Source organism: Prionailurus viverrinus, chromosome F1 (genome assembly GCF_022837055.1).
Source record: "Prionailurus viverrinus isolate Anna chromosome F1, UM_Priviv_1.0, whole genome shotgun sequence".
NCBI lineage: Eukaryota > Metazoa > Chordata > Mammalia > Carnivora > Felidae > Prionailurus > Prionailurus viverrinus.
The window spans coordinates 1284808-1300602 of NC_062577.1; the positions used below are offsets into that span (position 1 = coordinate 1284808).

General features: G+C 39.5%; 1 protein-coding gene across 3 annotated transcripts in view; it reads left to right on the top strand.

The window, feature by feature from the left end:
* Positions 1–15795, top strand: part of SMYD3 (SET and MYND domain containing 3) — a 706268-nt gene that overhangs the window by 63978 nt on the left and 626495 nt on the right. Inside the window, exon 1 of one of the 3 annotated variants that reach the window (XM_047841254.1) lies at positions 14665–14683. The exons of the other annotated variants lie outside the window; for them this stretch is intronic. The gene's annotated coding sequence lies outside the window, so the exon portion shown is untranslated. Of the gene's footprint in view, positions 1–14664; positions 14684–15795 lie in introns of those variants that run through there. 3 annotated transcript variants of the gene reach the window in all.

Sequence of the window (15795 nt, forward strand, 5' to 3'; positions counted from 1 at the left end):
ATTAGCTTTATATGTATTTATTTTTCTTAAAAAAATTTTTTTTAATGTTTATTTTTGAGAAGTCAAGGGAGAGGAACAGAGAGAGAGAGGGAGACACAGAATCTGAAGCAAACTTCAGGCTCTGAGCTGTTAGTACAGAGCCTGACGCAGGGCTCAAACTCAGGAACTACAAGATCATGACCAGAGCTGAATTCAGACGCCTAAATGACTGAGCCACCCAGGTGCCCCTGTATTTATTTTTCTTTATCTGCAAACATACACAGTTTTTTTTTTTCTAAACCATTGAGAGTCATTTGCATATATAATGTCCCTTTACTTAATACTTCAGTGTGTGTTCCCTGAGAACAAGGATATTCTCTTCTATAACCACTGTATGCTTAATCAAATCCAAGAAATTTAACATTCACACAATACTTGTATCTCTTCCATATTTCCAGTTTTGCCACTGGTTCCAAATATTCAGTCCAGGATCCATTCTAGGATCCCATGTTTCATGCAGCTGCCATGACGCTTTAGTCTCCTTTAATCTGGAATAGTCCCTTAGCCTTTCTTAGTCTGTTATGACGTTAATATTTTTCTGATGTCAGTAGTTTTGAAGAGTGCAAATCAGTTATTTTATAAGTTGTTCCTAGACTAGGATTTGTCTGATGTTTTCTGGTGATGAGACTTGGATTGTTCATTCCCAGCCAGAGTACTGCATAAGTGATGCTCCTTTTCAGGATGTCACATCAGGAGGCACACAATGTCCCTGTGTTCCTCATTGGTGAAATTTTCATCATCTGGTTAGGGTACTGTCTGGGATGAGTAGTTACAGTTTTTCCCCTTGTAACTAACAAGCCAGTCTGTGGGTAGACACTTTGAGACAGTGAAAACATCAAATCCTCATCATCCCCCCCTCCCCCCCTTATTTAGCATCTGCTTATGATTGGTTTTTGCCTGAATTAGTATTTACTGTGATGGTTTTAAAATAATAGTTTTCTAACTTCTTCACTCCCCACATTTATTAGTGTTTATTTCCTTCAAAGGAGGAGTCCCCCCTTCTCATTTATCTAATTTTTATTGGTATGGACTCACATTGATAATTTAGAAATAATAAACAACCTATTTTATTCAGTGGGTTACAATCCATTATTGTTCTGTTTGTTTTGATGCTGAAATTGTCACAGATTTGACTCATGGGAGCCCCTTCATGTTGGCTCTTGCATTTTTTGATCTTCCTCCATAATTTTTTGGAACACCTTCTTACTCTCTGGCACAAGAAAATGTTCCAGGTTTATCCTGTATCTTGCCTCCCCAATCTGGAGCCAGCCATTTTTGTAAATTTCTTTAGCTTTTATTAATATAACTAACACCAAGCCTGGACTAGGAGATAGTGAAATTTATAATATTTAAGGCTTTTTCCAACCAAGAGAAATTGTCAAAAGGTAAAAAGATACAGATTAAAGAAGTAGTTGATGAGACTTCACCTTTTCGGGAGGTAGTAGATAGGCGATGTGGTGATGGTGGAAAGCAGATGGCCAGCAGCAAAGGCTGCTTCAGTGGTTGGGCAAGGAAATTGACCACATATGACAATACTCCTTGTTCTTTTTGGCATATACTTGTCATACTGTGATTCTAGAAGTTGTCTTTTGCTCTGGTAGTGGACTGTGAAGGCACTGAATGGGCAGTAGGTAGGCAGTGGCCTGGGTATAGGAAGAAAAGGCTATCATATATCTCTGTGGTACCATCTGTTAATGGCCAAAGACAAATGACTGTGATTGTGGACTCCAGTAGTGTGTGCACAATGTCCCAAAAGGTCATTTGGCATGGGCAGGGCGGGAGAGAGGGGTTGACTGCAAAGGAGTACAACAAGGGAATTTTGGGGATAATGGAACTGTTTTGTATCTATGCATTTCATGAAAAATTATAGAACTGTATATCAAAAACTTAACTGTATGTAAATGTAAAAAAGGCATATTGTGTAGTTTTTGTCAGGGTAAAGAGGGGCCATACTGTTATATATGAATACTCAGTTTTGTCCAGTGTTGTGTGTCTGTCTTGTCCTAAATAATGGAGCGATACCAGCTCCCCATTGTTTTAGCAATAGGTGTTCTTCCCAACTTTGAACTTCTTTCCTTATGTTTTAATATCAGTATTGATTTCCTGTGCAATGGGAGAGGTTATTAGCAGTGTTTTTGGCATAGTTTCAAAAGTAGATGCTGTCAGGTTTTGGTCATCTGCAGGTGATAGCACTTGACAGTTTTTCCTACACGTGCATTAGTACCAGATTTGTGAATTAGTCTATTTTTCCCAAAGTGATTCAAGTCATTAGATGGAGAATCCAAATTATTTGATAGAAGACCATCTCCTGTCATATCCATTGGGTCTAATGAAACAGATTTTGACAAGAAACCTTTAATTGGTGTCCGGGCATTCCCCTCTCCCCAACTTTATGGGTACGTAATTGACATACCGTGTAAGTTTAAGGTGTACCATGTGATGATTTTTGGTTGTTGTTGAGGGTATTTTTCTGTCTTCTTCTTATTACCATCTTGAAAGATATAGCATGTGGAAAACCAAATAAGAGCTTTAGTTGAGAGGCTTTCATTTTATTTATATTTTGTCCCTCCCTGTGTTTTGTGCTCTTCACTTTTGAGGAATTTACTTCCTAAAGCAAGAAGATATAATAAGTGACAGTCTCAGATGCCCTCCATCAAGCTAAAAAAAGATTATATGACACAACCATTGTCTTTCTTTGCTTTCACATACAGCACCAAGTAAGATATTACTATTGATAAATAAACATTCACAAATCCCTGAAAAAAAAGGCCACAGAGGACCATTTGTACCTCAATGGCAACAGGCTGGAAGAACTGTGAGAATCTGGAGGAAACTGTGTGGTTCCAGGGTCGCTTCCTCAGCCACTGCCCTAGAGTCACACAAACTGTTGTTTGAACAGACACCTTCTTGGAGAGGAGGGGCTGATCCCTCTGTGGGGCTGCTGGATGCTGTATGTCAACCGTCTTGGAATTTATGCGATTGAGTGTTCCCTCTTTTATCTTTAACCTGTCTCTCCATTGTCTTCCATCAGAAACAAGTAAAACAGCAGCTCCTTACCTTATACATCTCCTTTTTAGGCTGTGTATTGTTTTATCTCCTTTCCTTCACAATTAAATTTCTCAAAAGGTTTTTTTTTTTTTTTTTACAAGTGAAGATGCCATTATGGTTTCCTTGGTAGGGTTACCCTCACCTCGCATCCAAAGGTTAGAAGTTTAGACCTTTTCAGTGCCTGTTTGTAGGCCATCTTTTCGGTCCATATTCTTCCTCTTCCTCTGGATTTCAGGCATGGTTACAGTTTATTATATACACATAATTCCCCCAACTGTATTTTCAGTGTGAAGAGGCCACTCTTTTGAATTCCGGCCCTTTATATTCAGCTGCCTACTTGATATTTCTACTTGGATATTTCAGAGGTGCTTGAAATTCAACATGTTTAAAACACTGTATATTTTCAAGCTTTCTTAAATCTGCTTCTTCCACTTTCTTTCAGTGATTGGTACCACTGTTTTGCCTTTATGAGAAATCTGGGGGGCATTCTTGACGTCGTCTCTCCTTCCTGCCCCATCAACCTGATGGACAGCAAATCCCATTGATTTTAGCGACGAAATATTTCTCAAGTATATGTTTATTTCACTATCACCACTGTCTTCACCCTAGTCAGAACCATCGTTCCATCATCCCATAGCCTCTTGTCTAAATTTCTGCCATAGTTTCCTGACTCATCACCTGGTACCCATTCCTTATTGCCCTCCTAGCTATTGTTTGTAGTTCAGGGCTTAAAATCCTTACTGTGCCTATGTATCCCTCCTTGCCTCATCTTGAACCACCTCTTGACTTTTTCTCTCCTCTCTTTCCAGTCAGTCAGCAAGCCTGGCTAACTTTACTCTCTATTACTAAGTTTATCTCGAGTTCTCCTTCTTTCCTGCCTCCTCCCACTGTCAGTTCCAGCCTTCATTATCTCACCTGGGTGCCACCCCATGCAGCAACTCTGACAAGTGACTTTACTCCCTCCTGATTTCTTATGCACCAGTCCATCCTCTGCCAGCCATCAGAATGAGCTTTTTGAAATTTCTCTGGATCCTGATTTCTTATGAAGTCTAAAAAGGGTCATAAAGTCTGACCCTTAAAAAATTTTTTTTTAATGTTTATTTTTGAGACAGAGAGAGAGAGAGAGCGAGCGAGCGAGCGAGCATGAGTGGGAGAGGGGCAGAGAGAGAGAGGGGGAGACACAGAATCCAAAGCAGGCTCCAGGCTCTGAGCTGTCAGCACAGAGCCCGACACGGGGCTCAAACTCAGGAACAGCGAGATCATGACCTGAGCCGAAGTCGGACAGTGAACCCCCTGAGCCACCCAGGCGCCCCATATCTGACCATTTCTTTAACTCCAGGCTTATCTTGTCTCTGCCCTGAACTTGTTTCAGCTATAACCAGATTGCTTGGAGGTGGTTCTCCTGCCCTGCTGCACACCCAGCAGGCTGATTCTTTTCCTCTTGGCTGGGCTCAGAATGCCAGGCCTCCCTGCGTCTCCACACATACCTTACCTGGGTGCCTCCTCCCCTGTGTTTTAAATTCACTTCTTTCGTGGAAAAAGCCTTCCTTTCCCTCCCCACCACACCATATGAGATATTCTTCTCTGTTGTACTTTGTGAATTAAATTACAGTTAGGTTTATGTGTTTGCTTTTTCTAAATTGTGACTGCCTTCATCTTTATGTACCTAGAATTAGTCAGACCTGCAATTAATTTAGACTAAATGAGAATGAATGCTCATTCATTCAGATGTCAAGAATGTACATGGATGTTCTGTGAAGCTAGAAGTACATGCCACTGTGAAAATCAGGTAATGGCAGTACTTTCCTTGTGGCAGAAAAAAAATATGAGTACGTTTTATCAATTTAATTTCTTTTTTAAGTTTCTTTATTTATTTTGAGAGAGAGAGAGAGAGAGAGAGAGAGAGAGAGAGAGAGAGAACATGAACACGAGGGAGGGGCAGAGAGAGAAAGGGAGGGAGAGAATCCCAAGCAGTCTCCGTGCTGTCAGCGGGGACCCAGACATAGGGCTTGAACCCATGAACCGTGAGATCAGGCCCTGAGCTGAAATTAAGAATTGGGCACTTAATTGACTGAGCCACCCTGGGGCCCCTCAATTCAATTTTTTACACATATTTTTCTTCACCTTCAGTTACATACTTCTTTGTAACCAAATGGATGAATAAGTGGCGTGTATATGTATATGTTTTTGAAAAACATGAAAATAGACTTCCATACTTTGTATGATAGGTTTTTGTTTTTCTGTGGGAACATTCTTATGATGTGATTATTTTCTGCCACTAAAGTTGTCCTAAACGTTTATGATGGATTTTAACATGTCAGTATTTCATGACATTCCATGTCATTTATGGCATTCTGTGTAATTCCTAGAGCAACATATACTGGGTGTTCAGTAAATATTCTTGTGGACTAATGTACCATAAGTTCTATCTGATAAAGATTGGCAGCCAATAGAGAATAAACATGTTTTAATTCATTTTCCTTGAAATGAACTCAGATTCTTAGGCTCAAGATACTTGGAAAATATAAGACATATGAGAATAGGGCCAAGGCTTATTTGATGTATTATTCTCACATTCTCTTCAACTAATGTTTTTCAGAAGTTACTTTAAGCGCTTTAGAGTCCTTATATGCCTTTAATAATATTTTAACATAGCTGTCTTCTGCCTCATGGTCTCTTTTTTCCAGGCTAACTTGTCATTTCTTGTAGCTGAATAGTTACCCTGATGATGATTGGGTTTTGCTTGGTCAGCATTCATTGTAAGTATGGCAGAAATTTACTAAATTTATACTTAGCTAATTAAGAGTTTATAATAATTCTGACATGCTGATGTGAACTTTCTCTGTACTGTTTAAAGCAAAGAGAAAAGGATTTGCTTAGCTAATTAAAACTAAACAAGAAGGAATGTTTAATCTACTTGAGGCAAACCAATAACTGTTTTCAAGCATGTAAAATCAACACAAACTAAGAATATGCCAATTAAAATTATTTATTATTATTTAAAGCATTAATGGATTCTCTAAGGCACAACTTTTGTCTGCCCTCTTCCTTGGAGTTTGTTGAGGTTATTAGGAAATAGGGACCCATTGGTCGTTTTAAAATTGTTTGTTCATGGCTCACAGTAAGAAATACATACTGCATTGTTATCCAGTACCAACATACATGTAACTGGAGCAAAAGTTGTAGAAAACAATGTTTAACCTTACCTTTTATTTCTGTCTTTATTCTCTTATGTTCAAATTTTTAAAAAGTGCTTCTTGGGACTGACTAAATTGATTTTACAAATTGGTCAAGGACTGTGGTTTGAAAGAAGTCCTTATGCCGATTGTGAACTTGAGTGCAGGGACTCTGTTGCCAGGTCCTAGCAGTGTTTGGCATGAAGCAGGTGATCAGTAGATATTAATAGAATAAATTGGTTGGAAGGAAGAGTAAGAAATGAAATAGGAGCTATAAAAGGAGTAGATGTTTTTGGCAATATGGTGCTTGGATGTGATTAAGGCAGCGGAGGCAAAGTACTTGTGGTATTACTGTTGTCAGGTAACAGAAACCAGCTTGGAGCTAGCTTAAGCAAAGAATATATTAAAAGGATTCAGGGTGTCTGTCAGAACTGAAGGGCGGGTGTGTGTCTTGTGACTTGGGAAAGGATTGGAAACTAGGAACTGGAAAGCCTTCAAGAACCCAGGCATGTTATTCTGCATCTTTTCATCTCTGCTTCTCTTTGCTTGGGTGCCTTTTTTTTTTTTTTTTTTTCCTTGCTATGGAATGGTTTTCTGTGATGCTCAGTCCATATGACAGACAATTTATGTCCAGGGCTCCTGATTTTATATTTCAGTCCAGGCTTTAGTGATTTGTATATGGTAGAATTAGTAAATTCGTCTTTTTTTTTTTTTTTTAATTTTTTTTTTCAACGTTTATTTATTTTTGGGACAGAGAGAGACAGAGCATGAATGGGGGAGGGGCAGAGAGAGAGGGAGACACAGAATCGGAAACAGGCTCCAGGCTCTGAGCCATCAGCCCAGAACCTGACGCGGGGCTCGAACTCATGGACCGCGAGATCGTGACCTGGCTGAAGTCGGACGCTTAACCGACTGCGCCACCCAGGCGCCCCAGTAAATTCGTCTTTTGATATGTACTGTGTGCTAGGTGTTAGTAATCTCAAGTCACTAGTTTTAGACTAGATCTCTTCTGTCATCTTGCTCTGAAGTTTAGTGTTTCTCATGGCTTTGTTTTACCTTCTGGGTCATATGAATGCATTGTGTGCATGTGTACGTGTTTGATCATTGCTTGCAAAAGTGGCAATCCAGCACACTTTGCAGCATCCATTCCTAGTACTAGGTTAGGTTGTGGGATGGTTACAAAGATGAATGTAGTGTATCTAGAGTGGTTTTACCCTTTGAAGGTTGTGAGCCTGTTCCAGCAAAGTGTATCAAGTCATGCACAGATGAGCTGAATTCATGATGTTAGTTCAAAATTAGTCTTTAGTTTTTTCCATACCCAGTTTCCATGCCCTGTTTGTCACATTTACCTGTGTCCTTCTTATCTGGGATGAAGACCTGTTTTGACCTTTCTTCACTTTTCGGTTCACTATTTGTATTCTCCATGTGGGCTCCAGCCTTTATTTCAATATCAGTCCTTGTAGTCTGATCCAGGGGCCGCTATAGCTATGAACTGCCCTCGAGGGAGTCTTCGTGCATCTTGGGCCGCTCTTGGACTGAAGTCAGAAAAATCAGAGAGCTGGACCAGAAGTTATGGTTCTTATCTACAGGAAACACAGACTGATGGAGGAGGTAAAAACACAAATATTTTTAGTACAACATTATAAACATCATAATTCAAGTTTGAACCAAGTGCTATAGGATTGTTTATGCCAGTGCCTGTCACATAGTAGGGCCTCCAGAAGAACTTTTGGAAAGAGAAAGTAAATGCATGGGAGTGTTCCTCTGCTGTAGCCTCATTGAAGAGGTTATCGTATGCCTTTAATAATAATTGAGCAGTCTTTGTAAAATTTGGGTGTGTGTGGGTAATGGATTGTGCATTTTTACTATAAGAAGAGCTTATGTACAGGAACCAGGTTGTGGCCTGATGGAGAGCACTTGAGTATGAATTGGTTATGGTATTGGTTATAGTAAGAGAATAGCTGAAGGGGCTGGTCAGAACTAGGTTGAGAAAGGCCTTCTGGACCATGGTAGGGTATTTGGACATCATTCTCTGAGAGCCACATGAGAATTTCCCATGAAGGAGTAATGGGAGGAGACTGGTTTTTACAGGTCACTCTGTGGTCAGTCTCAGCCTGGGGTGGCAAGAAATTGGCCATATGGACATGAATTAAGATGTTCTTTTAAAAGTCTAGGCAGAGGTGATGGAGGTGCCTACAGGCTGTGGCAGTGAGGGTGAAAAGAGCTTAAATTTGGGGAGGTAGACATTTTAGGGCTGTTTGGCTTCAGTGCGGGGTCAGATTTCATCAGTCAGGTCCACTCCATGTACACGGTAGAGGCTAGTGAAGCTAGGTCTTAGGTACACCATGCCCTTCCTCTGTGTCCTTCATGACTCTGATCCTGTGTCTGTCTGGTTCATCATTCCCTAGCCGTGTCTCCAGTTTTCCAGTCTTGTAGTTACTTCTTAAACCTGACTATAGAAATTTGGCTTTTGGTTATCACTCACCCTCATACCAGTCATATGTGGATGCTTTGAGGGCTAAGATGAGACAAACAGAAAACAACTACCCAGTCTTACAGGGGAGATAGGCATACACATAGTTACTATAAATCGTATTCAATGCTTTCATGAAGGTATGGACAGAGTACTGTGGAAGCAAAGAGGAAGGACTGCCTGATGCTCCTGTGGTCAGTTAAGAGACAGGGAGAGTAAAAGCTCTAGTTTAGTGCTGGTGGATGAGTATGTCAGCTAGGAGAGAATTTGAGGTGCCTATGGGATATTCAGGTGGAGATTATCAGGAGAGGGTTGGCATGATGGATGTGTGTGAAGGAGCAGTAGGCCTGGACCTTGACCGCTCATCAGAGAAACTAACCAACAACAAAACCAGGCCCTGTCACTACACATGGAGACTCTGATTTAATTAACCTGGGATAGGGACCCAGCTTGGTATGTTCTAAATGACTGAGGTGATGCTAATATGCAGCTAGAGGTGACAGTCATTTTAATTCAGGGAGAGGTTTTCTTGGAGATAGTTGAGTATAGCTGATAGCTGAAGCCTTATGTATAGATCAGTTTGGTAACAGGGAGAATTAGAAGGAAAAAGAACCAGACAAAAACCCTAATTAGGGAACGCCAGCACTGTGGTCGGAGGCAAGGATGTGCCAGCCGAGGGGAACCTGCAAACACAGTCCCTAAATCTTAATTGCACCCTGTTTTAATTTATGTTATTAATGTATATTTTGTGTAATCTTCTTTCTTATGATCCAGAGTGATTTTGTATTGGGATACTTTTAATGCCTGATTCACATATATATTTTGATTGACAGGCTGATGAAACTGATAAACATTAATCCTTTTGTCACTGATGTGGAAAATCATGACCTTTAATTCTCATCCACAGCAAATATCTGTATCTGCCTCCAAGTTTATTTAGAAGAAGAATGCATGAAAGTAACAATTTCCAAGAATCCGTTTTATTTTCTGAATTCAAAGTCACCTGTCATTTTTGCCATAAATTCTTTGAGGCATGAAATAGCCTGCCAGTTGTCTATTGCTCTCAAAGTTAATGAATGGTTATCAATTTATCATGGGTAATAACCTAGCTGCAAATTGTAAAGAAGGCATTCTGTCACTTCCTAGCATTTTTGCCTCAAGGCTGTATCTGCCTTTTCTGCAGGATTGGGAGGTTCCGTCTCCCTAAAGCTTTTAACAGAGCACATTTCTTACTGGGAAACCTCTTTACACTTACTAATAGTGCAGTGAAATATTAGCTGGTATATCTTGCTTTGTGTGATAGATTTTGTGTAAATAAAATTTCATGTACATGTAGGATGCCATAATTTTACATTGAACCAATACAGCATTTTAGGTTTAGAGATATTTAATTTTTATTTCCAATTCATTATTCTGCTCAGTTCTTACAAGTAAAATGTAGTGATTTTCCAGCTCTCTAGCTTCTTGGTTAGGTAGTTAATGATTGGAAAAATGGGACTGTTTCAAGGAACCTTACTTTTTAAAGGTAATTCCCCACCTCCCAAAAAAGAGAACTCTGTAACATGAGCTTTTTCAGATCAAGTACTTGGACTTGGCTGTATCCTTATTTAAAGACAGCAACACAACAAACCGGGTCCATATCTTAGGCAACTTCACATTTCAGGCACTGAGCATAATATAATTCAGTGCATATTTGTTGAATTGAATTAATGTGAACTGTCACTGTACTTCCTCAGTTGTAAGTTTGTGGTGTTGTAAAGTGTCCCATACTTAGGGAGGACAGTGATTTAACCCCGTATGTGGGTTTTATCCTCACAACATAAACAGACACACAGCTGTTTCTTTTCATTTACAGACTTAAGAATTTCAGTCCCAGTTCTTTCATTGTTAAAGAGCTGCCCTCAGAACAACTGGTCCTGTTGTTTTATGTAAGAATTCTTTGTGTATTTTTATCTGTTTCATTTTGGCTTCTTCAAAGGAGCTGTGCACAGTGACTTGTGTATAGAGTGTTTAGATTACTTAGTGACTGCTTTAATGAAGCAGGAGAATAAATATTACTGAGATTTCTTTGAGGTTTTAGTGTGTTTTCAGTAATCTCTGATCAGTTATTACCATTGCTATAGGTTATTTACTTCTATATTCTTAAAAAGCTCCAAATCCTCTCGGCTTCTAAAAGTTGGAGGAAATAAAATTCTGCTCTGATTGACTGCTTTTTGTATTCTCATTCCTAAAACATATATGGGAAAGCAGAGAGAAGTTCTTCTATTATTAGTTAGCCTTATTTTATTTCATGCATTGCTTTGTGTTCTCTTTGTGTGTTTATTCTATGTCCCCAACCATATAATCAGTATTTTCCTTGATGGAACCATATCTTAGGTTTCATTATAAGTGGTGCAGAGAGTTGTGCTCATAGTAGGAACTGTGTGAATTGTTGACTGGTTGCTTGGCTGACTGAGAAGTTATGGGGCTCACCTTGACACTGAAGGCATTTAACCCTATCAAAATGCACAACAGCTTTTTATGGATGCATATCTGTCCTATAAAAATATTTCCTAGAGAGAATTGCAGTTTCCTGTCTCAACTCATTTCATAGCTGAATGAGCCTTACTTTTCAGGGAGCATATTTCTGTATTTCTTCAGGATTTCTCTTTCTGCAGTGTGAACAATTTTCTCACACATGGACCTAATGTGAGTCAGCTGGGCGGAAGCAGCTGTCTTCATCTGGGCATTAACTGCTCAACTTTAGTCAAGGTCCTTAACTAGAATAGGAGCCAATGAGAAGATCCACGTGTACCTTTTAGATTTTCCCCTTCTGTCTCTTTGTTCGGAAAGTTGGTGTTTTTCAGGTAGTAAACTTGTTCACTGTTGTGTGAGCACAGTTGAGGCTTACTAATAATTTGCCGAAAAGCTCCTCTGTATCCTGTCCATACTCTTGGGTTGGTGACACAAGACATTACAGTTGTTGAGGGCTGGCCTTAAATTGGGTATAAACAGATTACTTACCTGATCCAGGTGGGTGGGGGAAGGGAAGGGTGGGTCTTTTAAGCTTGGTACTTTTAAGTACCTTCTTTTAAGCTACTCTTGTAGCTTAGGTGCTTGAGGAGCCCTTGGCGTCTTTTGAATACCTCACTTCCTATTCATTTGGAGGTGGTACTCACTGATAAACTAGCAGACATGTAAAGTTTTATTCAAATAGGAGCTGTATATTTCTTTTTAATTCCAGTTAGGTTTTTTTTTTCTTGTCACTAGTATAAAGAGCACCTTTATTATAAATATATTTTCTAAGTTTTTGTTGTTAACATATCAAAATACTATTGCTTATTTATTTGATGTTTTGTAACCAACCACTCTACTAAATACTCATTTCTAACAGCATTTTGGTTTCTTCCCCCTTGGGTTTTCTAGCTACAGTCATAACATCTGAATGTATGGGTACTTTTTTCTTTTTTCCAGTATAGAGATTTATATAGTGTGGTGGTGACGAGCTTGGGCTCTCGAACCACTCCCTGGCTGGGTTTTTATGGCACCTTCAATAACTCGCTAGTGTGTGACTTTAGGCCAGTTACTTCCCTATGTCCTTCCATCTCCCCATCTGTAAAATGGGATAATTATAGTACACTTTATAGGATTCTTATGAAGATTATATGAATTAAATTAATATTTATAAAGTGCTTAAAACAGTGTCTGGCACATAGTAAGCACCATAAAAATGGTTGATGAATAAAAAAAAGCATATCTTTTTTCCCTTGCATTGGCTAATACTTCTAGATCAAAGTTAAAAAATGATGGTGAGGGCTCCTAGGTGGTTCAGTGGGTTAAGCGTCTGACTCTTGATTTTGGCTCAGGTCATGATGTCATCGTTTATGAGTTCAAGCCCCATATCAGGCTCTGTGCTGACAGTATGGAGCCTGGTTGGGATTCTTTCTCTCTCTGCCCCTCCCTGACTTCTGTGCCCGTGCACATGCATGCACCCTCTCTCTCTTTCTCTCTCTCAAAATAAATAAACTTAAAAAAAAATGGTGAGCTTGCTTCATTCCTTCTGATGCTTTGTTATTTTAATGTTTCAGTCTTGTTTCCAATGAAACATTAGAGAGTTTTGGACCGATATAAAATTTTGCGTTTTTCAGTTATATTAAATAGTCATCTATTGCTGCTTTGCTAAGTGTTAAAAATCAGGAATGATTTAAAAATTTTGTCTTGGGGCGCCTGCGTGGCTCAGTCAGTTAAGCGTCTGACTTCAACTCAGGTCACGATCTTGCGGTCCGTGAGTTCGAGCCCCGTGTTAGGCTCTGGGCTGATGGCTCAGAGCCTGGAGTCTGCTTCTGATTCTGTGTCTCCCTCTGTCTCTGCCCCTCCCCCGTTCATGCTCTGTCTCTATCTCAAAAATAAATTAACGTTAAAAAAAATTGTCTTATGCTTTTTGGTATACACTGAGATGATCATTAACTTTTCTTTTTTCTATTTATATGGTTCTTTATATGAGTAAATTTCCTGCTATTCAACTCTTCTTGCATCAGTGGAATGAATACATTGTGCTCATAGCTTATCTTTCACTTAGAGCACTTCTGTGCTCTTTTGGTGTTACTTTTAAAGTTTTTGCATTAATATTTGCAAGTGAGATTTGACAGTAATTTGTCATCTGTTCTTTGTCAGGTTTTGGTGTCTGTGTGATGCTGTAGTATTTGACAGTTTTCTTTCTTTTTCTATACGCTAGGAAAGTTTACATTGTATTATTTCTTTCTTTTTTTAAATTAAAAGAGTATTAGGAAGGGAGTGAGAGATTTAGTCTAGCTGTCTTAATGTTATAGATGAGGAAACAGTGGCTTGTTTATAGCTACTTGATGGTAGCTACCTAGGTGTTAGCAGTTGGGGTTGTGCAATGGGGGTGAAGAAGTAACATTTATTAAGCATAGACTTAGGCATTTGAAAACAATATCATACTTTTGATGTATGCGTTAAATGTAGGTTTGCTCATTTGAAATCTATAGTCAAGAGTATAAAATTTATTGATTTTTTAAAAAAATGGACTTTTTCCCCTAATGAACAGTTTTAGATTCATAGCAAAATTGAGTGGAAAGCACAGAGAGTTCCCATATGTCCCTACCCCTGCACCTGTACAGCCTCACCCACTGTCAGCATCCCCCCACTGGGTTTGCTCATGGAGTTGGTTGTACATTCTGTGGGTCTGAACGAATGTATGATTGCATGTGTCCATCAGCAGAGTAGCACACGATTGTTTCACTGCCCTAAAAATCCTGTGCCCTGCCTATTCATCCCTCCCTTTCCCTTGATCACTGGAAACTACTGATATATATTTAAGAATTTTTTTTAACATTTATTTATTTTGAGAGAAAGAGAGAGAGAGAGAGCGAGCGAGCATGAGTGGGGAAGGGGCATAGAGGGAGACAGAATCCAAAGCAGGCTCCAGGCTCTGAGCTGTCAGCACCGAGCCCTACACAGGGCTTGAACCCACAAACGGTGAGATCATGACTTGAGCTGAAGTCCGAGGCTTAACCGACTGAGCCATCCAGGTGCTCCAGAACCACTGATACTTTTATTATGTCCATAATTTTGCCTTTTCCAGAATGTCACACAGTTGGAATCATATAATGTGTAGCCTCTTCAGATTGGCTTCTTTTACTTAGTAATATGATTTAAGTTTTCTCTGTGCCTTTTCAATGGATAGCTCAGTATTTTTAATTGCTACATTATATTCCATTGTCTCAATAAAATTCTAATGGTTTTAGATGGCTGAATGTCTTTCCTGAAGATCATAGCTCAGTCTCCTCTTAATCCCAGAGTCTAGTCAGTCAGTGAACAAATATTTATTGGAATCCAACAAAGTGCTTTGTTATTCTCCTAGGCTGTGGTGATACAGCAGTGATCAAGACAGACGTGAGCTAAGCCTGTCCTCATGGAACCTGGGATACTTTCTAGAATCCAACAGGTGCCTGGTCGAAATGTATTTTTGCTCATGGCCCATCAACTCATTTAGAGTCTTTGTCTTGTTTTCAAATATGGTAATACACATCTACTTCCACTAGGTGGTGGTAGAGTCATGTACCCAGATTAATTTGCGCTGTAATTAAATCACTAATTGTTTGCTTGTAAATACAGTTCTCTTTATAGTAAGTAAAATTTAAATCTGTTTATATTAATTCACTTGAATGTAATCACTAATTAAAATAAGAACTTTTAACACATCTTTCAGAATGAATCCCAATAAGTAAAATTTCTCAAATTTTTAAGTTTGTCTTTCTTTGTGTAATAATGAAAATGTATTGAGATTTGGCAACATGGCAGGCATTGTGCTAGTATTGGGGATTTGGAGTTGAGTATGATCCCCTTTTTGTCTTTGGTATGTTACAATTTGATGAGGGAAAAGAGATCCAATACATGCAGTGAAATGTCTGTGTCTTAAGTGAGCCATTAGATGAGACCTGACAGGTGCTGCACCTGTGTAACCCAAATCCACCTCGAGTTACAGATCATTACCATTTTGGGGTGGCTATTTTAAGGGCCCTGTGCAGACTGAGTAAGCAGAGGAAGCCAGGTGCGAGATAAATGGTGATGATCAAACCAAGCATTTACTGAGAGGGTAACCTGGTTTATTTATCAGTTCAGATTCAGCCCTTGTGAATCCTGGATGTACTTTGGTTTTGTTCCTGAGATTTATTATTTTTTTTTTTTAAATTTTTTTTTTTCAACGTTTTATTTATTTTTGGGACAGAGAGAGACAGAGCATGAACGGGGGAGGGGCAGAGAGAGAGGGAGTCACAGAATCGGAAACAGGCTCCAGGCTCTGAGCCATCAGCCCAGAGCCCGACGCGGGGCTCGAACTCACGGACCGCGAGATCGTGACCTGGCTGAAGTCGGACGCTTAACCGACTGCGCCACCCAGGCGCCCCTGTTCCTGAGATTTAAGATGAAGTGGTTTTGGTGGTTTTCTTTCACTTGTAGGCAAAACAGTATATCCATGCTAGACTGCCCATCCTTTACTTTCTAAGATGGGGGACTTGGTCCTATACTCCAAGTAACTTAATTTAAAAAACAAGCAAA